Below are 24,589 nucleotides of genomic sequence, written 5' to 3'. Positions count from 1 at the left end.
AAGTGAGACAGGACCAGTGCTTCCTTTTCCTAATAACTCCCTTCTGGCCATCTCAGGCCTGGTTCTCCACCACTCTAGAACTAGCTTGCAACCCCCCTTCTTAATTTCTACCCAAGAGAGTCTTCTACAGACGTAGATGGGGAGGTCACCCCCTAATTCAGACCGGGAGTTTATCCTTTCTTGCCTGGAGATTGTCAGGAGATCCAATGAAATCTCAGGGCTTTCGTTGACACCTGCAACTCTCCTCGGAGAGTACTGGGCCCCAGGCACTCACTACAGATATAACAACATATGGAGAAGCTGGGTACATTGGTGCCTGGAAAAGAACCTGGATTCCTTTGAGGCACCTATTGTTGACATAGTAAACTTCCTTGTTGAGCAGTTTGAAAGGGGTCTCAGCTTTAGATCTATCAACTGCTATAGATCGGCTATCTCTGCTGGCCATGTACTTGTCAACAGTGAAACGGTAGGTAAAAATGTCATTGTTTGCAGAGTAATGAAAAGCATTCGTCTGAGAAGGCCTCCTGAACCCAAATACGAGAGTCTTTGGGACGTTAAACTATTTCTAGATCTTTTTTACTAACTGGCCGGATAATACTCTCCTGAATAGAAAAAAACTTTCCATCAAGCTTGCAACTCTGCAATGCCTAATCTCCTGCCGAAGGGTTTCTGATGTCAAAGCCCTTGATATCACCAATAGATCCTATAACATGTTTGGTGTCAATTTCGAGTTATATAGAAGAACTAAGACTATGTCTGATTCAATCTTTTATCCACATTTTGATTGATGCCCAAAACTTTGTGTAGTGGATTGCATGAGAGAGTACGATCGCCGAATGTTTGGTCTTTGTGCCCAGGGTGTAAACCAGTTACTTATTAAACCCCATAAAGGTATAACCTCTACTTCTATTGCCAGGTGGGTTAAAACTGTCATGAATTTAGCAGGTAATAGGAGAATCGCAATTATCCATAGCAATTAGTAAACATTGTTTTCTATACTTTCAAAAAGGCTGCCATGTGGTGTGACGCAACCTAATTTAGAAAACACTGATGTAAACCACGGATTTTGCAGCATCCAAAGACACCTCCCGCAGATTACTGAACTTCTAAGTGAAACTTTGTGAAGTTTGTACTTTACCAGGTTTGAGTGTCATTATACATTGAGAAAACATACATTTAATGTGCATGATGCCGACAACAATTTCGCATATTTTCGTGTTTTCAAATTAATTACGCATGGTTTCTATTGATATTTTTGCCTTAGTTTAGAAGACAAAAAGCAAACATACTAACCAAAACCTTTATTGCGCTCACTGCTCAGATTATTTCATTTTTTCACAGAGTGGTGAGCACCAGGGAGCCCCGAGTGGAGAGCTCTAAGAAGCCCAGAGTGGCGAGCACCAGAGAGTCCAGAGTGGTGAGCACAAGGGAGCCGTGAGTGTAATGATGAGCACTAGGGAGCCCAGTGGCGAGCACCAATGAGCTCAGAGTGGAAAGCACCAAGAAACCCAGAGTGGCAAGCACCAGGGAGCCCAGAGTGGCGAGCACTAGGGAGCCCAGAGTGGCAAGCACCAAGGACCCTAGAGTGATGAGCACCAGGTAGCCCAGAGTGGCGAGCTACAGGGAGTGCAGAGTGTCAAGCGCTATGGAATCCAGGCAGAGTGGGGAGAACCAGGGAGCCCGGAGTGGCGAGCACAGGGGATCCCAGAGTGACGAGCAACAAGGAGCCCAGTGGTTAGCACCAGGGAGCCCAGAGTGGCGAGTACCAAGGAGCCCAGAGTGGCAAGCACCAGGGAGCCCAGAGTGGCGAGTACCAAGGAGCCCAGAGTGGCAAGCACCAGGGAGCCCAGAGTGACGAGCAACAAGGAGCCCAGTGGTTAGGACCAGGGAGCCCAGAGTGGCGAGTAACAAGGAGCCCAAAGTGGCAAGCACCAGGGAGCCCAGAGTGACGAGCAACAAGGAGCCCAGTGGTTAGCACCAGGGATCCCAGAGTGGCGAGTACCAAGGAGCCCAGAGTGGCAAGCACCAGGGAGCCCAGAGTGGCGAGTACCAAGGAGCCCAGAGTGGCAAGCACCAGGGAGCCCAGAGTGACGAGCAACAAGGAGCCCAGTGGTTAACACCAGGGAGCCCAGAGTGGCAAGTACCAAGGAGCCCAGAGTGGCAAGCACCAGGGAGCCCAGAGTGAGGAGCAACAAGGATCCCACTGGTTAGCACCAGGGAGCCCAGAGTGGCTAGTACAGGGATCCCAGAGTGACGAGCAACAAGGAGCCCAGTGGTTAGGACTAGGGAGCCCAGAGTGGCGAGTACCAAGGAGCCCAGAGTGGCAAGCACCAGGGAGCCCAGAGTGGCGAGTACCAAGGAGCCCAGAGTGGCAAGCACCAGGGAGCCCAGAGTGACGAGCAACAAGGAGCCCAGTGGTTAGCACCAGGGAGCCCAGTGGTTAGCACCAGGGAGCCCAGAGTGGCGAATACCAAGGAGCCCAAAGTGGCAAGCACCAGGGAGCCCAGAGTGACGAGCAACAAGGAGCCCAGTGGTTAGCACCAGGGAGCCCAAAGTGGCGAGTACCAAGGAGCCCAGAGTGGCAAGCACCAGGGAGCCAGAGTGGCGAGTACCAAGGAGCCCAGAGTGGCAAGCACCAGGGAGCCCAGAGTGGCGAGTACCAAGGAGCCCAGAGTGGCAAGCACCAGTGAGCCCAGAGTGACGAGCAACAAGGGGCCCAGTGGTTAGCACCAGGGAGCCCAGACTGGCGAGTACCAAGGAGCCCAAAGTGGCAAGCACCAGGGAGCCCAGAGTGACAAGCAACAAGGAGCCCAGTGGTTAGCACCAGGGAGCCCAGAGTGGCGAGTACCAAGGAGCCCAGAGTGGCAAGCACCAGGGAGCCCAGAGTGACGAGCAACAAGGAGCCCAGTGGTTAGCACCAGGGAGCCCAGAGTGGCGAGTACCAAGGAGCCCAGAGTGACAAGCACCAGGGAGCCCAGAGTGGCGAGTACCAAGGAGCCCAGAGTGGCAAGCACCAGGGAGCCCAGAGTGACGAGCAACAAGGAGCCCAGTGGTTAGCACCAGGGAGCCCAGAGTGGCGAATACCAAGGAGCCCAGAGTGGCAAGCACCAGGGAGCCCAGAGTGACGAGCAACAAGGAGCCCAGTGGTTAGCACCAGGGAGCCCAGAGTGGCGAGTACAGGGGATCCCAGAGTGACGAGCAACAAGGAGCCCAGTGGATAGCACCAGGGAGCCCAGAGTGGCGAGTACCAAGGAGCCCAGAGTGGCAAGCACCAGGGAGCCCAGAGTGGCGAGTACCAAGGAGCCCAGAGTGGCAAGCACCAGGGAGCCCACAGTGGCGAGTACCAAGGAGCCCAGAGTTGGAATCACCATTGAGCCCAGAGTGACGAGCAACAAGGAGCCCAGTGGTTAGCACCAGGGAGCCCAGAGTGGCGAGTACCAAGGAGTCCAGAGTGGCAAGCACCAGGGAGCCCAGAGTGGCCGGCACCAGGGAGCACAGAGTGGCCAGCACCAGGGAGCACAGAGTGGCGAGTACCAAGGAGCCCAGAGTGGCAAGCACCAGGGAGCCCAGAGTGACGAGCAACAAGGAGCCCAGTGGTTAGCACCAGGGAGCCCAGAGTGGCGAGTACCAAGGAGCCCAGAGTGGCAAGCACCAGGGAGCCCAGAGTGGAGAGCACCAGGGAGAGCAGAGTGGCGAGCACCAGGGAGCCCAGAGTGGCGAGCATCAGGGAGCCCAGAGTGGCCAGCACCAGGGAGCGCAGAGTGGCCAGCACCAGGGAGCCCAGAGTGGCGAGCACCAGGGAGCCCAGAGTGGCCAGCACCAGGGAGCGCAGAGTGGCCAGCACCAGGGAGCGCAGAGTGGCCAGCACAAGGGAGCACAGGCAGAGTAGCGAGAACCAGAGACCCAGAGTGACGAGCACCACAGAGCCTGGAGTGGTGAGCACCAGGGAGCCCAGGCAGAGTGGGGAGCACCAGAGATTTCAGAGTGGTGAGCACCAGGGAGCCCAGAGTGACAAGCAACAAGGAGCCCAGTGGTTAGCACCAGGGAGCCCAGAGTGGCGAGTACCAAGGAGCCCAGAGTGGCAAGCACCAGGGAGCCCAGAGTGACGAGCAACAAGGAGCCCAGTGGTTAGCACCACGGAGCCCAGAGTGGCGAGTACCAAGAAGCCCAGAGTGACAAGCACCAGGGAGCCCAGAGTGGCGAGTACCAAGGAGCCCAGAGTGGCAAGCACCAGGGAGCCCAGAGTGACGAGCAACAAGGAGCCCAGTGGTTAGCACCAGGGAGCCCAGAGTGGCGAATACCAAGGAGCCCAGAGTGGCAAGCACCAGGGAGCCCAGAGTGACGAGCAACAAGGAGCCCAGTGGTTAGCACCAGGGAGCCCAGAGTGGCGAGTACAGGGGATCCCAGAGTGACGAGCAACAAGGAGCCCAGTGGTTAGCACCAGGGAGCCCAGAGTGGCGAGTACCAAGGAGCCCAGAGTGGCAAGCAACAGGGAGCCCAGAGTGGCGAGTACCAAGGAGCCCAGAGTGGCAAGCACCAGGGAGCCCAGAGTGGCGAATACCAAGGAGCCCAGAGTTGGAAGCACCATTGAGCCCAGAGTGACGAGCAACAAGGAGCCCAGTGGTTAGCACCAGGGAGCCCAGAGTGGCGAGTACCAAGGAGTCCAGAGTGGCAAGCACCAGGGAGCCCAGAGTGGCCGGCACCAGGGAGCACAGAGTGGCCAGCACCAGGGAGCACAGAGTGGCGAGTACCAAGGAGCCCAGAGTGGCAAGCACCAGGGAGCCCAGAGTGACGAGCAACAAGGAGCCCAGTGGTTAGCACCAGGGAGCCCAGAGTGGGGAGTACCAAGGAGCCCAGAGTGGCAAGCACCAGGGAGCCCAGAGTGACGAGCAACAAGGAGCCCAGTGGTTAGCACCAGGGAGCCCAGAGTGGCGAGTACCAAGGAGCCCAGAGTGGCAAGCACCAGGGAGCCCAGAGTGGCGAGCACCAGGGAGCGCAGAGTGGCGAGCACCAGGGAGCCCAGAGTGGCCAGCACCAGGGAGCGCAGAGTGGCGAGCACCAGGGAGCCCAGAGTGGCGAGCACCAGGAAGCCCAGAGTGGCCAGCACCAGGGAGCGCAGAGTGGCCAGCACAAGGGAGCACAGGCAGAGTAGCGAGAACCAGAGACCCAGAGTGGCGAGCACCACAGAGCCTGGAGTGGTGAGCACCAGGGAGCCCAGGCAGAGTGGGGAGCACCAGAGATTTCAGAGTGGTGAGCACGAGGGAGCCCAGAGTGGGGAGCACTAGGGAGAGGTGAGCTGAATCTGCTCCTTAGGAGTAGAGGTGATGGACATTTTAGGGGTGCAGTGATTGGGTGTTTAGGTACTTAGGTCCTGATTCTGAGATGCACATTACCGGTGTGACAGTAAATTTGCATTCAAATATACTATTACTGGGCGGTAAATCCGTACCAGCGCTGCGCGATTACAAATTAAACCCCGTGGAATTGGGGATTACCCTGCAGGGCTGGATTTTACAGTCATAAAGCCGCACAGAATCCCCTCAATTACCGCCCAGAAAAACCATGTTCTCGCACCCAGCAAAGGCAGTAGCTGGCACCCTCAGGATTGGAAGAGGGAGGGCCATGCAGTGACCTCATAGGTAATCTCAGACTCGTCATCCGACCTTAGGGGGGCCGTTGGGGGAACAAAGACATGCAGAGGGGGCTCGGGAGGTCTGCGCGGTCGCACCGAAAGAGGCAGAAGTTTATGATGATGTCTTAATTATTAACTGCTTTAACTGGCCTAATAATGTGCCCCCAGCGTATCCTGCTGGGCTGTTACAGGTTGAAAAGAGGAAATAAAACCAACAATTACAGGCCGAAGAGTGGGGGAGAGGGGGTCCGCCCCACACTGCGCCCTGTCCTCGGAGCAGGAGAAATAACTCAGTGGGGCTAAATGAACTCACGGAGCCCCTGAAAGGGCCCGGCTGTTCAATAATGCACCTCCCTCCTCCCACATATATTAAAATATTGATGGTGGGCTATGCCTCATTACGGAGTACAGAAGGAGCGCGGAATTGAGAAGCCCAGCCCGGTTTATTCCATTTACACTCAACTTATAAGAAGCTTGAATTCGGAGGTTAAACCAAGTATTCAGGTAGATGTATCTCTATACTGAAACGCATAGAGCAGGCCAGTTCTACATAAAGCTCTTATCGTCCACGGACACTGCTCTCTCTCGCCCGTCCCATACCTGCGCTCAAGGAAAACAAACAGCTCTCAGAATTCCCAAATAAGCCTGGCTAACTCTTGCAGGCCATGCATAATATACTGACTTATATGGCTTTCTTCCTCCACTGGTCTGCAGTTGTACCAATCACAGGTTTTCTTTCACCCACTACAGCAACAAGCATTAGCAAAGCCAATAGGTCTCCCCTATGAAAAAGCTATTGACTTTTGCCGATGTGTTTTAACTATGTTGCACACCAGCGTGGCTGCTGTTCAGCATGGCTAAAAGTTAGAGGCCCAAATGAGAGTGGTGTGGAGTGTCGTAGAATGAAATGGACAAAAGAGTGGAGTAGAGTGTCGTGGAGTGGCCAGGGCTTTAGGTGGGCCTGGTCTCACCGGTGCTGAACACTGGCAGTTTTTTAGAGGGGGGCCTAGAAACGGGTCTCTATCAGGCTCTGTTTTGTGCCCTGGCACAGGCGGTCCATTTTTTCCAGACTGCAGGGACAGCAGGCACATCGATGTGCACGTGCTCACACTGCTCACTTCTCACTAGTGAAGAAGTTAAGGCATGACGTCATGCCAGGTGAGCGTTGTAGGGGAAGGGGAATCCTTTTAAGAGAAACGTTTCCTCTCTGGATTTCCCTTCTCTTTTTGAAACTCAGGAGCAGCAACATTGTTGTGGTGTCACCAGGGCTTAAAGTGGAAGCTTTTTCAATATTATATACAAGCCATAGTGCTGCCTATTTATCTTATGCAACTAACAACCATTGACAAAGCCAATAGTCCTGAAGTGTTGTAGGTATGATGTTACTTGTTGTATCATATATCTGGAAGCAATGGAAGAAAAAGCAAAATACAAGTCGGGTGGCAGTGCACACAATGCTAAGGACAGATTTTTAGTTTACGTGTTTTTAAGCCACTCCCTTAATTACATTGGCCAAGCCCCTTAGAGAGACACCCCAGTTTTTTCTTCCTACTTAAAGCTCTGGGAGTGCCTAGAGTGGTGTGATTGAGTGGCATAAAGTCGAGTGGTGTATAGTGGAGAGGCATAGGGTGGACCAGTGTAGAGTGCATTGGTGTAGACTGTCACAGAGTATAGTGGGATAGAGAGCACCAGCATAGAATTCAGTGGTGTAGATTAGAGTTTTGCATAGTAGAGTGCAGTGGCATAGAGTGCAGTGTCGTAGTGTGTAGTGGTGCAGAGTGGAGTGCTGCAGAGTAGAGTACAGTGGGATAGAGTGCAGTGATGTAGAGTGATGAAAAGTAAAGTGGCGTAAAGTGGTGCAGAGTATAGTATAGGGGCGTAGAGTGCAGTGGCATAGAGTGCTGTAGCATACAGTGGAGTGTTGCAGAGTGCAGTTGTATAGAGTGGAGTGATGCAGAGTGCAGTGGCCCTTACAAATTACATCAATACATTACGTAACGCTCTGAGTATCGTATATGAAGGAACGCTGCAGAGCCTCCGAATCTTACAGCGCCCGTCGAGACGTGGAGCTTTTTGGGCAAAAATACACACGTGGATAGCGGTAAGGAGGGGGTCCCAAATCCTGGCTAATTGTGGGTTGTTGTATTCCAGCTTTTTAAATAAATGTTAAGATAAATAAATAGTTTTACCTCAGTCGCATACCAATAGCATATATTTTTTTCTAAATAGAGTATATACTGACTGTCAATTTCGTGAGGAAATACCGTTAGAAATATCGGTGAACTCCAAACCTGTGCTCCTTACCAACGAATATAAGGTTAGTGGATATTCCGGTTTTTAGCAAATAGGGGTGATAATGGCCAAATGTATAGCAGCAAATCAATACAATCTGTTTTTTTAAACAGGGGATGGCATGAACACCGGGGTCATGATAAGTGAATGTGATCGTTCAACTATAGAACAGAAGGTTTGTGGCCCTTTTCAATAAATATTTTAAAAAAGTTTTTGGGACATCATAAACTAGTTTAGTGGGGACAATTCGACCTCTTGATAAATCACTAGACACATCACGAATGCAGGACACAGTAACATGCCCCTCGTCCATTCTTATTTAGTTATTTTAAGTGAAGGGCCATTTGAAGTATCAACTGTCTAGTGGTACTTTTGTGTTTAATTACATCCTCCTCACGCTTTTTAGAGGGGAGTAGAGCAAATACAACAGTACTCGAAAACCACAGATAAATATCCGGTTACTGAACCTTTTTGATAATCTGTAGGAAGTTGTTCGTAAACAAGAAAGCATGCATATGTTCCTCTTTCATTTTTTCAATTGTAGGACTGACTGTCTAGCGGTGCCTTTTTGCTTTTAACTATTATCCTACCCACATCTAGTCGAGAGGAGTGGAGCAAGATCAAAGATATCCGAGATAAAAGTAAGAATACAATTATCTTAAACATGGCTAAGGTTCACACCTAAGGGGTGAAATATATAGCAAATATCTGGGCATCTCCTACATTGGTGATGTTTATTTATTATTATTGATTCTTAGGTGTTCTCCGGTTTGGCCGATTTGCAAGAACGGTCCATTTAAGTGAATGTCACCTAAACACTAGAGGTGAGTTGGTCAGTTTGAAAATTATAGAATGAATGAATGAGGGCTTTACTTCGCCTTCTGAAATGGGGCAACATGGGGTGTGTTTTTGTATATTAAAACAACACCAGAATCATCAGGTTTTTTTAATGTAATGTTGCCAAAAGTGATTAATTAATTGTATTTTTGATTTAAAAAAATGGTACAGTGAAGCTAGTAATTTGTTTATATCAAAACAGGTTATTTATAAGAAAGAGAGGTTTTATATACGTTGCCCTGAAGAGGGTGGTTTTACACAGCTGGGTTACCACCGAAACGTGTAGACACTTGTCTTTGTGAGGTTACATCCAAGGAACGCATAGTATTGATTAAAAATTAAATGTTATCAATACTGTCATTTGATTCTGAAGGAATAACCACTGTCAATGACTAATTTTTATGTCTATTTGTATCTCTCTTTGATGTTTTTTTAAAATATTTTTGTACCATAGCCTTATGTACTGTTTTAGTATTGAGAATCTTGTAAGCACATTCTGATGAAGTTTTAATTAATTAAAGATAATTTTGTGTATATACACATCCCTTGGTTTCTTCCTTTTCAGGACAGGTGAAGTATTATGATTTGAATGTTGGTAGTAGTAGTGCACATATATATCGGTTAGACAATCACCAAGAGTAATTATTTTTCTGTACATAGAATGCAGTAGTGCAGAGTAGAGCAGGACAGAGTTCAGTGATGCCGAGTAGAGCGTCATAGAGTGCAGTGGTGTAGAGTGGCATAGAGTGCAGTGGCATATAGTGCATTGACACTGAGTACAGTAGTCTAGAGTAGAGTGGTGTAGGGTAGAGCGGCGTAGAGTGCAGAGACATTTGGTACAGTGGTGTGGCCTTGAGTGCAGTGGCATACAGTAGAGTAGTGCAAAGTACAGTAGAGTGCAGTGGTGTACAGTGGAATGGAATCCAGAACAGTGGACTGGTGTATTGGCGAAGAGTGTTGCATAGAATAGTACCATAGAGTGCAGTGGTTTAGATTGCAGCGACATATAATTCAGCATCATACAATGCAGCATCGTAGGAATGCAGGGGCATACATTAGCCTGGTGCATAGTAGAGTGCAGTGGCGTAGAGTGCTGTAGTACAGAGTGGAGTGGTGCCGAGTTGAGTGCCATAGAGTGCAGTGGTGTAGAATACAGTGGCGTAGATTCCAGTGGAACAGAGTAGAGTGCCATAGAGTAGAGTGGCACAGAGTGTAGTGGCACAGAGTGGTGCAGGGTAGAATGGCATAGAGTACATTGGTGTAGAGTGGTGCAAAGTAGAGTTTAATGGCAATATGTAGAGTGGTGTTCAGTGCAGTGTCATAGAGCAGAGTGCTGCACAGTGAGTGGCGAAGAATGCCGTAGTGCAGAGTAGAGTGGTGTGGAGTTTAGTGGCAGAGAGTGCAGTGTTGCAGAGTAGAGTGCTGTAGAGTGCGTTGGCATAGAGTGGAGTGCTGTACAGTGTAGTGGCATAGAGTACAGTGTTGCAGAGTACAGTGCAATGGTGCAGAGTGCAGTGGCATGCAGTGCAGTGGTGTAGAGTGCAGTGGCATAGAGTAGAGTGAGGTAGGTGTCAGTGGCTTTGAGTGCAGTGGTGTACAATAGATTGTTTCAGAGTAGCGTGAAATGACGTAGAGAAGAGTTGTACAGGGTAGAGGAAAGTGCGTAGAGTTGAGTGGTGCAGGATAGAGTGCAGTTGCATAGAGTAGAGTGGCTTAGAGTAATGGTGCAAAGTGGTGTAGAGTGCCATGGCAAGGAGTGCAGTGTTGCAGAGTAGAGTAGAGTGGCGTAGAGTGTATTGGCATAGAGTGCAGTGGCGTAGAGTGCAGTGTTGCAGAGTGACATAGAGTGCAGTGATGCAGAGTAGATTAGAGTGGCGTATAGTGCATTGGCATAGAGTGCCGTGTTGCAGAGTGGCGTACAGTGAAGTTATGCAGTGTGGAGTCGAGTTTCATAGACTGGAGTGATGTAGAGTAGAGTGGTGTAGTGCATTGGCATAGAGTAGAGCGGTGCTGAGTAGAGTAGAGAGGTGTAGTGGGAAGTGGCGTTGAATGGAGTAGTGCAGAGTGGAGTAGAGTACAATGGTGCAGAGTGCAGTGGCGTGGTGAAAAGTGGAGTGGTGCAGAGTACAGAGCATTAGCGTGGAGGGACGAAGAGTGGGGTATGCATGGTAAGGTAGCACACTGAAATTACAGAAAACACTTTTTCAATTGAAATGACCATTGCATTTGCCCAGACATACAGTTTTACTAACAAAACTATACAGTGCTCAAATGATAATGTTTGGAAAGGGCATCACATATTGTATTGATTTTTTGATCGTATTGAAGTACTTGTTTCTAATACAGTTAGAATTATCAAAAAATGTTCTTCATTTGTGCTTTTCTAATTCTGATATATTCTGTATTACTTGCACAGTTCATTTAAATGTTGTTTTGTGCTAGAAATACACTTTCAGTTACCTCACTATCCAGCAATATTGTCACAGAAATCCGTTCACTTTGAAGTCAGAGAAAGAAAAGTAAACCCCAAGCTCCCTTAGAAGACAGAGCCTGGCATTTGACTTATTTCTTTGAATGAACAGTAAATGTGACAAGATAAGAACAAGATTTACAGGCCTGTTTACGGAAAAGAGGACTTGTGGAAGAATACAAGGAGAGGCAGTGTAAAAAGGCTTTGCTCCTTGGGAGGGCCAAACTTGAACCTGGACAGCCTGGAACGCCTAACTTGGACAGCCTAGAACAAATAAAGCCATCAAATAGAAAGCCATAAAATGTGAGTTACAACCCCACAAAGCCAATGGTAAGTATCAGGCAGAATGCATCCCCAGGGAACATCTCTAAATGTCCCCAAGATGTCAATAGCAAACCAGTCAGCTGTTCTGTCTGGTAGACTCTGACCTAAAAAGCATGAGCCAAGGGGAGAGCCTAGTTCACCCATTTGCTAATTTCACAAGGAGCACATACCACACAAAATGTAGTTCCATTTAGTGCCAGAGACTATTACGGTAATGTTTTTTAAAAAGAAAAAATATTTCGGTTTTGTGCCAATGAATTTCTTTTATACTAATGATGGCCGATATGCTCCTTCAAAAATAACATTTTTTAGAAACCACAAGAAAACAAGCATTGACAAAGTCAAAAGATTGTCTGCAGATGCCAGACGTATTGGCTTTGGCAATGCTTGTTTTCTTTGTATTCTGGTACTTTTAGTCCTAACCATATGCTTGCATTAACAGCCCAAAACGAAAATGAAAACAGACACACTCCCTCTGTCTTTCCTCTCTGTCTCCCTATTAATTTATAATCCACCATTTTATGGTGCCCAATCACTTGTCTAAAGATTTCTTGATGCATTCTTACTCCAATTTAATTTTCTGCCTCGTTGCCACATTTTTTTGTGAACATTTGTACTGATATCGTAATGCGTTTCTGTTTTCATAATTTTGTATCACCCATTTTCTACCACGTTCATTGCACTGTGTCCTCAGGTACGGCCGGTGTATACATAAATGAACAATCCATAATATGGATTTACTGTCACCCATGGTGTAACGGCGCACTGCGCAGGCCATACATGATCGGCTCATTTAAGATGGCCCCCATGTTCACGAGTGTGTGGGTCCTCATATCCTAATATACCCATGGCCTTCCATTCCCATGTCCTCTCAAGCCCTCCAAACCCGTCCCTACCGCCCCCCTACCGCCCTATGCTTTCGCATGCTGCCTACTCGTCCCTGCTGTTGCTATTTTGTAGTCACAGGGACTAACGAAGGCCCCTGCTAGAATTAGAGGCGCAGTGTCGCCCATGCAAAGGTTCAATACTTCAGCGGGCCCCTCAGCTTTTCTGGGGGTCCCCATTCAGCCCAAAGCCAATGATTATTGTAATTGTTATTGTAAATGTTACTTATTTGATGCTCACTAACCCATACATGGCGCTGAAGCCGTTTGCGGTGAGTAGCATGCTGCGTTGGAACTCAAATTTATTGGTAAATAGATTAGTAATTTTGTATTTCATTTCTGCATTAGTTGTGTTAGGTTTGTGCTCCTCATTTCTCGTGTGTTTAGTAGAGTTTGACTAGGGATAGAATGATGAGAATGGATCTGAGAGGGGAAGTGGGACTTGTTTTTATAAATAGGGATTGTGTGTACCTGAGAGAGCGCAAAACTGTGTTAGAAATTGTAGGGGTGCATCATATTCACAAGTAATCCGCACCCGCATATATAGAGGTTTATAATCATGTTTGAAATTGACACAGAGCTATGACACCATGTACCAGAATTTACATAGCTGTAACGTAAAGTGGTTTTGAAATACTAATGTCATGTTAACTTAGAAATGTGTTTGTAGCGTAATAATAATACAGTTAAAGGATGCTCAAATAGGCCTTGATGTCTTTAACTGCATGTTTAGAAATTCACTATTGAAGTCATGTAACAACATAGAAGTGTTTAGTTAGAAAATGTATTCTTTCTTTGGCTATAATGATGTAGGCCTAATGAACGAAACTGTTTGCCAATGTTAGGGGGTGACATCTCGAAAACGTGCAGAGGCCCAGGTGGGGAGAGAGGATTATGTAGGCCGAACTAAGAATGTTTCTTTTAACATTAAATCATGGGAATGTCTTTTCCTAGAAAATTACTTTAGAGAATTAATTGCAAGTAGCATGTTACTGCGAATCGATTTATGTGCGTTCCTTTGCAGGTGCAAGGTTAAACAGAGATAGTAGAGAAGGGCCCATTGTGTATGAGACCCAGATTATAGCAATCCTTGCAAGTCTGATGGTCTTGGAAATTATATTGGTGTTCTTTCTTAGTCGTCTGAGACTTTTCCGTAGGATTATGTTTGTATTAGTGCCTGTATATCTACTGAATCTTTTACTGAGGTGTTTATATACACAACTGCTTTTGGCTTTATAATAAATCTTTAAATTTGACTTTTTGTCAGTGGTTCTTTGGGGAAGGTGATGGAGGTAGTTCGAATTGATATGTTGAAAAAGATTGCCTTCTACACTCCATGACAGGTAAAAAGGTCTAGTCAACCTGTGGCGGGGTTCTAGAGTTCTGATTCTGATTCTAGATTAAAAATTCCACCTTTCCAGATGGTAGCAGAGTAGGATGGTTTATCTTCTGGAGTGAAGGTAATCCAGATAGCTTAAGATTTCCCCAAGGCCCATAGAGATCTGGAGATGTGCGTCCATAGAGCAGCGGACGGAGGATGGCGATCCACGGAAGATGACTGAGAGTGACGGTACGGCAGAAAGCAGCAGGTCGTAAGAGAGTGAGTATGAAAAGGGTCATGCGTGTTAGATTGCGGTGTGTATTGTGTTGTTGAAATTCTATTGTCTAGCGGAGTTGAGTGCTTGTAATGTGAAAGGAGAACAGGTTGTGAGTGCGCGCAACCGGTGAAAATCTTAAGCTCAAGGAGAGCTTAAGTGGTTCAGGTGTATCGAACACCTACAGTAATTGTCAACCATTGAAAGGGGATCATGAGGTACCATTGATCGCCCGCAGGACCGAGATAGGGGGAATGAATGTGTGAATGTGTGGGTAACGGACGCTGGTCGGAAGTTACCGTGTGTATGAAACCTATCAGAGAGGCGATTGTTTGGTCATTAAGTGGACAGACATTTGCCAGTCGGTGACAATTACAGTCAGACTGTGGACGTACAGTCAGAGAAGTGGTTGCTTGGTCGGAAGTGATCATTTCAAATTGTATGATTGGGACGCATGCATGACCGAGAAACGAACAGAGAAAGGAGGGGAACTGCTGCGAAACAGAAGCGAGTGACGTCAGAAAGAGCCGCGCTGGGATAGGACGGATAGTGTAGAGTCGCGCTGAGATAGGGCGGTTAGAGAGAAGCGAGTGATGTCAGAAGAGAGCCGCGCTGGGATAGGATGGTTAGAGTGAAGCCGCTTTGGGATTGGTGGATTGTCATTGTGAAGTGAACGAGCGTAGTAAACAAGGAATTGTTGTGGGTTTCATCATGAAATGTCTAAAAGGATTGCAAAGTTGTTTTTCGGGAGAAAAGAGACTAGAACCTCGGGGTGGGGAAGAGGCTCCACCCGAGGATACGCCAGCTCATTATATGTCTACGAATGTTGGGTTACATACTATATTGTGGCTTGAGAACTGGTGCAAGATGACTGAGGAGAACGAGGAATTGACTTTCCCTAGGTACGGGACATTCAGGTTAGAGGTGTTGTATCAACTAAAAGCTATCATGTCTTCTTTGCGACCCTTGCCTAGGCCAACACAGTTCGAAGCATTGAATGCATGGATCAGGGCAGCACACAAAACAAGCATTGGAAATGCAATAGGGCTCGCATTAGGAAAGTTTGAGCTATTGGTCTTATAAATAACATTTTATTTATTTATGTGTTATTTTTTAAAATAGCTAAATTAATAGCTTTGTCATTTACAATGCCAATAGTTATAACTTTCGCAAATGTGACACCTATAGCATTTGTAATGCAACATGTTTTGTATTTACGTGACTTAGATGTATTGATATTACAAATAACAATGGCTTGTAGCACTTTCTGGGTGGGCGAGGAAGTAGCTAATCTGTTTGTATTATTTATACAGTGTTTCTATTCCTGACAGCGTCACACTATAGTGAAATCTCACAGAAATATACTTTTGTGCTCTGAAATGAACATTACCCCATACCCAGATTAGTATAGAAATATTCTGAAATGACGATATAAAATAATATTTTGGATAATAGAGCCTCAACCCGAATATAATTTAACTTTGTGATTGATATAATCTCACGCTATGAATCATCATGATCTCACAGTCTGATATAAATGTGCATTCTGATATGATCTCAACCTCTGAAATAATGCGACTTCCGGTGCTCCCTTCCCTCTATCCGGACGTGCTCAGTATGGGTCCCCTGAAGCTTTCGCGCTCACATTGCTAGACTGCGAGTGTAGCCGGAGGAGCCCTTATCTTGTGATATTTACGAAAGTTTTTCATTGCTTGTTAATTTCTACGTGGGCAGATTGCAGAACGCGTGAGCGCATTGTGGAGTGTGACTGAGCTTGGATCCCGCTCCAGCCAGGGTCCGTGTGTGTCACGAGTTTGCTGCATGCAGGAAATAAACAGTGTATGGCAGGGAGGGAGACATGACGGGTACAGGCCACAAGCTCAGGTAGCACTCACACATGAGGGAGGTCATCAATGGAGAGGAAAGGGGGAAGCGAGAGGGTGAAAGAAGGGACAACAGGTTTAGAGGCAGCGACTACAGCAGAGCATCAAAGGACTGGGCGAGAAGGGAGGGGGGAATGCGAGGAGATAAGGACCCAGAAGGCGGAGGAGGGAAATGCGAGCAGACTTTAAAGGGATGGGCTAAAAGGGAGGGGGGAATTCAAGGCATTTTAATAGCGATTTTTGCATTTGGGAGGATGAATCCCAAATGCAAAAATCGCACTCGCAAACGGCCAGATTCTCAGAATCTGGCCATTTGCGAGCGCAATTTAGGTTGATGAATCAGGCTGAGTGTGTTTGAAACCAATGTTTCTATCCAATGGTGTGAGGAAAGTTAAAACAAGTTGTGCTTCCAAGGATCCTCAGACTCAGCTGCACAACGACATTTTCAACTGCAGACTTTTCAAGTGTACAGAACAAGAACAGTTAAATCGGCACATAACAAAAGTACTTTGCCGATCAAAAGTCGATTATATTTTTTTTTAAGCTGTTTAGAATTGAAAGTTGTTTTACGAGCATTTTATTTTGTTCTTTGTACATTTTGTAATAGTTTTGATTGACACAGTAATTGAGTTCTCCAAAACAAAACTTCAAGGCCTAGCGCGACTGGACAGAAAGGGGGGCTTGGCAACAGGAGCCCCGAGTGAGTGCCCAGTCTGCAGCTCTGAAGGCCGGGTCGGTCCTGTGAAGCTCTTAGATTGAAGTCGAGACAGTTGGCATGGAAGAAGGATGAGAAAGCACGTGCCCTGCCCGCTGCCTTCAAAGGAACAATGCTCCCTGTGATTCTCTCGGAGCCATCTCACCTTGCAAACAAACACTGACCAAGGAAACATCATTGGGGAAATGTAAACACCTTTGAACAGCGGTCAGGGAGCCAGCAGTATATTTCCGATTGTCGCTTGTTAATTGATGCCTCGCCCAGTGCTGGAGTCGGGAGTTAATACGTGTGAACAGGCTCACTATCTTTGCAATCTGAGCTACCAGCATGTGTGTGTTCCTCCTCACAATTACAGAGTGGGGTCTAAAAGAACCACAGCATCATAATTTAAAGTCCTGGCTAAAAGAGGCTTGCATCATAATAGGGTCGGGCCAAAAAGTGTCACAGCTTTAGGGTCAACATAGAACCCTTTTCACAGTAAGAGAGTCCTGCCGAAAAGTCACCTATGTTACTGTCATACAGCAGAGAAGTGTCCCCATATCGCTGCAGTTAAAGAATAAATCTTTAGGTCACCGCATTATTTACATAGTCAGATCTAAAAGTGTCCTTGGGTCACAACTACAAAGTGGGGCCAAGATCCCCTATACGACAATTACGTTGCCCAGCTTACGGTGGCCCTGTGTTACAATCAAAGAGATAGCCTAAAGGTGCTCCTATGTTACAATTTAAAAAAATATAACGTCCCAAAGTGCCCCCACGTCACAATAGGCTGTCAAGCCAATGAGTTCCTCAGCATCAAAATTACAGACCAACTGCAAGTGGCACCACATCATAATGTCATACCTATAAGCGACCCTATATCGCAAGTAAAGGCTGAAGCATAAAAGTACATTAGGGTACATAAAAGTACATGAGGGTACATTGAGTGGAATGCTTAAAAGCTGAGCGCGCAGTTGTTGCAGCAAGGGGCGGGAAGATTAGGAGACGAAACTGAAAGTACGGCCGGCAGGCCGTGAATAATTAGGGGGTGACAAATGCGCTGGGAGGGCTGCCTTTGATGTGGTAATGCGAGGCAGGCAGGCAGGCGGCTGGTGGCATTGTGCACGCGCTTTTTAGGGCTTGCGCGACCTAAAAAGCACATGCACTCAAAGGAATCGCCAGTGGAATCGCCAGTGGTGGTTAAACACTGGATAAGCCCCTATAGAGCTTCGCCAGCTGTGCGCATGCGCACAGCAGGCGAGCCCTAAAAAACAGGGATAGGAGACAGGAAAGAGTGAACAGATCAGTTAGGGCGGTGCAGGACGCGAGGTGGGACGCACTAGCCAAGAGATGGAGAGTACAGACCATAGAGGGAGATAGGTTGTACCCACTGTTGGTCAATGAAAAGGAAACGCAGAAAAAGAGTACAGAGGATGATAACAGTGAAACAGAAGACAGTCTGATAGAGAGGCTGTTGTCGGACAGACCACCTCCATATAATCCAGAAATAGAAGGGAGCTCTCCAGCACCAACAGGGAGAGAGACATCGACAGTGGACGGTGGAGTCCTAAGAGAGAGCGACTTGGGCCCGGTAGGGAACAGGGCTGGCTCAGTGGAAGGTGAGGGGGTACCTCAACAGACCCCAGAAGGGAGAGTAGTGGGAAGATTCACTGTACAGCAGGTACACTGTGAAGAGGGGGCCAATGCTCAGAGGCTACCGGATGCCCTTACGGTACCTGTTACCATAGGTCCAATAGTGTCAGTATATAACCCAGAACAAACGCAGATTGAGAGTTTGCCACAAATAGATAGAGAAAGGAACGTCAGCGAAAATAGGAGTAACGTGGCGGATGAGTGGAACCAATGGTCCCGACCTATAGAGAGGAGCACCCCTTTGGCAGCATCAGCAGATTCTTCTAGGGAGCAAGGGGGCTTAAGAGGACCGATGGATCTGAGAGGACCACGGCCCCGGTCGATTAGAGAATTGAGGCCAGATTTGAGGACTGGGGAGACAGTCGCGGATACTCAGAGCGACAGGTCAAGAGACGATTGTAGACATTGGGGTTCGGAGAATGGGGAAGTATCCCAGTGCAGGTCTAATGGAAGCAGACAGGAAGAGGACCGTGGGAGTGAGGAAAATAGGGGTACGTTTACCCAGGGAGCTGCTGAGAGAAGACAAGATTGGGACTGTGAAAGATGGGAGCGAGGAAGTGTTCCTCATAACACCCCAGAGGAGGATAGAAGAGTGAGTCAAGAATGTAAAGGGAAAGACCCGAGTGAAACCTCTAGTCATGGCACATTGAGAGCGGTGATAAAGGCCAGGAGAATAGATGTGCTGAGACTCAAATCAGAGGTGGAGGAGATGGTGGAAGGTACAATACCTCTAGAAAGAATAGAACTTTACGAACCAGATGAACTGTTGTTTGTAGCGAAAGATGTTACTCGCAGAGCTAGGACAGCTCACGAGAAGCTAACGGAACTAGCGAACAAATACTCAGTGGATCTGACCAGGACAAGGGCCTTGCAGGGTGGCCATAGGCTACAGTACTCAGATCAAGAACTAGACGAGAAGAGGGTGATCGGATTAGAAACCCACATTAGAGAACTAATAGTGGGAATTCGAACATGGATACAACTGGATAAATGGGAGGAAAGGTGGTCAAAAAAGAAGAGTGTTAGGCGGAGCACTATAGAGACTCCTCCAGGAGCAGGGCTAATGCATGCAGAAGCATACCCCTTGAGGGAAGTAGCTCATCGAGGATATGTACACGTACCCTGGAGTAGGGGAGATTTGGCTGCTTTTACGAACACATTTCCAAAATTGAGGGAAAGCCCAGTAGAATGGTACAAGCAGGTAGAGAGGTTTGTCAAAATTTCAAAGGTACTGTGGGTTGATCTGAATACATTGTTTGACATTGTGGTTCCGGGAGATCTGTGGGTAGCATGCAAAGTCACTGTTGAGTGGCCCACAGAGGAGCCAGAACGGGATGCACTCACGAATGGACCTTCACCAAGAGTAATGATAAAGTACGAGCAAGTGATTACGTGGTTGAAAAACAAAGTTCCACCACAAGACATAGATTGGGTAAAAATAGACCGAACTAGACAAGAACCGAAAGAGACAGTTCATGAATTCTATGAGAGACTGTTACAGATATTCAAGCAGTGCAGTGGCCTGGATGTGATGGATCCAAAGGACATGGGACAGTTTGTGTCCAAGTTTGTTTTGGGACTGAGGCCCGAGATCTGTCTAATGATACAGCAACATTTGATCTGTTGGCAGAACAAACCTCTAGACGAGATCCTGAGGTACGCAAGGTACTGCAGTGATGAGATAGATTCTAAGAATAAGAATCTCAAAGATAAACTGATGCTAGTCCAAATGCAACCGGGAGGACAGGGTCAGTCTGGAAATGGAACATTGGGGAGAAGATCGAGCAGCCAGAAAAGGGACAGCGAGGATGGCCCAAGGCCAAGGGTAGATCTGGCGACTCTGAAAAAGACAACAAGGTGCCATCAGTGTCACGAGATCGGGCACTGGAGGCGTGAGTGTCCCCATAACCCAGAAAATCAAGTACAGGAGGAGGAAGAGGAGAGTCAGGCTCCCCAAGCTCCGAGATCAACAGTAGTCAAGCTCAAGGTGGCAAAAGGGGGGACTTCCGCTCCTAGAGCTCCCGTTCCCCAGCCACCGAAGATCGGAGCAGGGAACAAGATATACCAAAAGATGCCTCTTCTGATAGATGGAGACGAGTATTATGCCTTTAACCCAGTGACAGGAAGGTGTCTGGATGGAGAGGAAGAGTGCACCTTAGGAGCAGCATTAGAGATAGATCAGAGAGGACCCTTTGTAGAAGCGGATGTAGCCGTCACCCCACTACCTTTCTGGTGGACACGGGTACGACTCGTTCTACTGTACGGTCCACAGTGGTCCCTAACTTGCCTCTTTCCAGACAGACCATTCAAGTTGTGGGAGTAGCAAATAGGAAAATGACGAATCCACTGACCGAGCCAGTTCCAGTAAGAATAGGAAATTTCAGGGACAACCATCAATTTGTGGTATGTGATTCTAGTCCTGTGTGTCTTCTAGGAAGGGACCTATTATGTAAACTAAATTGTACCATCTATTGTACACCCAAGGGAGTGGGGTTAGGGACGAATGATGATGATGCTGCCTTTAAGGTTGCAAACACACGTCTGTGCATAGAATTGTATCCTGCACTAACAGTGGAGGAACTCCCCTGGGACTTGAGAGAGACAGTCAGACAGGAGGTTTGGGATTTTACAGGAGAAGATATTGGACTGATCAAAGGTGTAGAGCCAGTTAGGATACAAGTGAGACCTAATGCAGAATTTCCAAGAACACCCCAGTACAAGCTGACTCCAGAAACAATTGCGGGAATAAAACCTGTGATTGAATCCATGATTAGACAGGGAATCCTAAAAGAGATAATGGGCAGTCCGTGTAACTCTCCGATCATGGGCTTGCAGAAGCCTAGCGGGAAGTTCAGGATTGTGCAGGATTTACGAAAGGTGAACGACATCGTCGTTCCATGCTGTCCAGTGGCACCGAATCCATCAGTAATATTGTTTCAGATTCCAGCACAGGCTGAGTGGTTCACCGTGATTGACCTATGTCAGGCATTTTTCTCAATACCGTTACATGAGGAGAGCCAATTTCTTTTCGCTTTTAAGCTGGAAAACCATGTATTAACATGGTGTCGTATCCCACAGGGGTATACAGAAAGTCCATCGATCTTTAATCAGTTATTGAAGAGAAATCTTGAAAGTCTAGTACTGCCCCAGAACTCGGTTCTTGTACAGTACATAGATGACCTCCTTGTTGCGTCAGAGACAATAGATGCCCGTAGAATAGACACCATCGCTTTGTTGAACCATCTGGCAGAGAATGGTCACAAGGCATCTCCCAGCAAGCTACAATACTGTCTCCCAGAAGTACAGTATTTGGGACACAGAATAGAGAAGGGAATAAGGAAAGTGTCCCCAGACAGAATAGAGGCAAAAATGAAAATGATGGTGCCTACCACACAAAGAGAGGTTAGAATGTTCCTGGGAATGGTTGGCTACTGTCGCCAGTGGATTGCAAATTTCTCACTAAAGGCGAAGCCTTTACAGAAACTGACGCTCAAGGACGTGAGTGATCCGGTACCATGGGACACAGACTGCATGATGGCTTGTCTAGCGTTGAGAGAGGACTTATGTCGTGCTCCGGCTCTGGGAATGCCTGATTACACCAAATTGTTTTCATTGTTCTGCTGCGAGCGAGAGGGTTGCGCGTTAGCAGTTTTGACCCAAGATCACAGAGGTGCCCGTAGACCAGTTGCATATTTCTCGGCTACTTTAGATCCAGTAGCCGCAGCGTTGCCCGGATGTCTCAAATCCCTTGCTGCAACAGGTGTCAGCATTGAGCGATGTGAGAGCATTGTGATGGGGCATCCATTGGTGGTACACGTTCCACATTCAGTAGAATTGTTAATGACAAGGACCAAAACGCAGCACCTGACTAACAATAGGCTCACACGTTACGAGCAGGTTATACTTGCTGCAGAGAATGTGACCCTAAAGAGGTGCTCAGTTTTGAACCCTGCTACATTGATGCCATTGCCAAATGTCTTAGATGATGATTGTGAAGACCATGACTGCCTCGAGGTGACTGAACTGTGCACCAAACCGAGACCAGACATTGTCATGAGCCATTGGAAGACCCTGATGAAATTCTCTTTGTGGATGGCTCATGTATAAGAGACAATGCTGGACAGCTAAGAGCGTCTTTTGCCGTTTGCACGATTCATGTAATAATCGAAGCTGCCTGTTTAGAAGGAGTACACTCCGCTCAGGTGGCTGAGATAGTTGCGCTAACGCGTGCCTGTTTGGCAGCCAACAAGATTCGAGTCACCATATACACCGACAGCCGATATGGGTTTGGTGTGGTTCACGACTTCGGTCAGTTATGGTCTCAAAGGGGTTACATGACATCATCAGGTTCCCCTATCAGGAATGGAGAGTTTGTCAGGTTACTGCTGGAGGCTCTGCAGGGGCCAGCAGAAATTGCAGAGGTGAAATGTACAGCACACAGCAAAGGTGCTGATTTTGTGTCTCTGGGAAACAGATATGCGGATGAGGTGGCACGTTATTGTGCCGAACAGGCTTACTCATTCACCGACCAGGTTGTCGAGGGAATACACAGATGGACCGAGCTAAACATGGTACTTGAAGTGGCAGATACTTGGGATGAATTGAGGAAAATGCAAGAGCAAGCGTCAGACTTCGAGAAAAGAGTGTGGGTGACTTCTGGCTGTACAAAAGGGGATCTGGACTTGTGGATTTCGGCAGATGGGAGAGCTGTGTTGCTGAATGAACTAGTGAGCCTGATGGCTCGACAGATACATGGCTCTGTGCATTTGGCAAGAGATGCAATGATACGAGTGTTCAGGCAGACTTGGTATAATCCCAAGTTCAGAACGGCTGCAGAAGCGGTGTGTCAGAGGTGTGTTACGTGTCAACAGATGAATGTTGGTAAGAGGACACCAGTTACGTTAAGTCATGTGGGGAGGTCTGGAGGGCCTTTCAACAGAATGCAACTGGATTTCATAGAGATGCCGAGTGTAATAGCCTCAGATATGTCTTGGTAATTGTATGTGTGTTCTCCAGATGGGTCGAGGCATATCCCACTCGTAGGTGCGATATACTCACAGTAGCCAAATTATTCTTGAGGGAATTAGTGCCTAGATTCGGGGTCCCGACCTCTTTGGAATCGGACAGAGGGACACATTTTAACAGCGAAGTTGTGAAGATGCTCTGTTCTGCACTGAACATTGATCAGAGATTGCATTGTAGCTATCGGCCAGAGGCTTCTGGCATAGTGGAGCAAATAAATGGAACACTCAAAGCACGAATGGCGAAAGTATGTTCATCCACATCCCTAAAATGGCCAGATACTTTACCGTTGGTGTTAATGAGTATGCGTAGTACACCAGACAGGAGAACAGGACTTTCACCTCATGAGGTGCTGATGGGAAGAGCTATGAGATTGCCGTCCGTCCCCTCAGCGGCCTTGCTGAATATCACAGATGATCTGATTCTTGATTACTGCAAAGGACTATCTGACGTCATCCATTCTGTGTCTCTTCAGGTGCAGACGGCCGAAATCCCGACTTCTAGAGACCTTTGTCACGACCTGTGTCCCGGAGACTGTGTTCTAGTACGGAAGCACGTGAGGAAGAGCTGCCTGGACGTCCACTGGCGAGGGCCGTTCCAAGTCATCTTGGTGACGAACACTGCTGTGAAGTGCGGTGAACTGCCAAATTGTATCCACGCTTCTCACACCCGAAGAGTCCCAGCGCCCCTGGAAGAAACAGCTCCTCTCGTTGAAGAAAATCCAGCTGTGGAGGAAGATCCACAAGAGGGGACAAGTCAAGCTGTGGGGGCGTCTGAAGAGGCTGGTAACTCATCCGACCGAGCTGAGGGAGATCATAATGGCAGTGACACTGAATCTGCCTCTGAATGGGAAAGCTGCTGTGAAGTTGATCTCAACTCTGAAAGAGCTGAAGGCAGGGATGAGCAGGTTGTGCCGACGAGGAGCAGAGGAGTGAAGGGCACCGAGGCAAGTTGGCCTGAAAGACGGAAAAGGCTGAATGTGAGGCTGACCTCTGAAAGAGATCTTGCACCTGTATCTGAAGAATCAGACCCGGAAGGAGAAAGCCAAGAGTCAGAGGAAAAGGGTCCGAGGAGATCAAGGAGGGTGAGAGTGGGAGGAGGAGCTACGCGGGCATCCAAGATGGTCGCGTGAGCAGAGAGCTCCCGAGACCCGCACCGTCCTTCTTTATCTATCCTTCACCTATCCTGGTCATTTTGACGGGCTTTTGCAGCGCCATCATCGCTGATGCTACTGATCCTTCTCTGGTCAAAATTGGACCCTGGGGACCATTTTTCTGAACTTTGCAACTTTCTGGCCTGCCCG

The sequence above is a fragment of the Lissotriton vulgaris genome, chromosome 2_1 (assembly GCF_964263255.1).
Source record: "Lissotriton vulgaris chromosome 2_1, aLisVul1.2, whole genome shotgun sequence".
NCBI lineage: Eukaryota > Metazoa > Chordata > Amphibia > Caudata > Salamandridae > Lissotriton > Lissotriton vulgaris.
The sequence above is the reverse complement of the archived record's forward strand: the minus strand, read 5'-3'. Positions refer to the sequence as shown.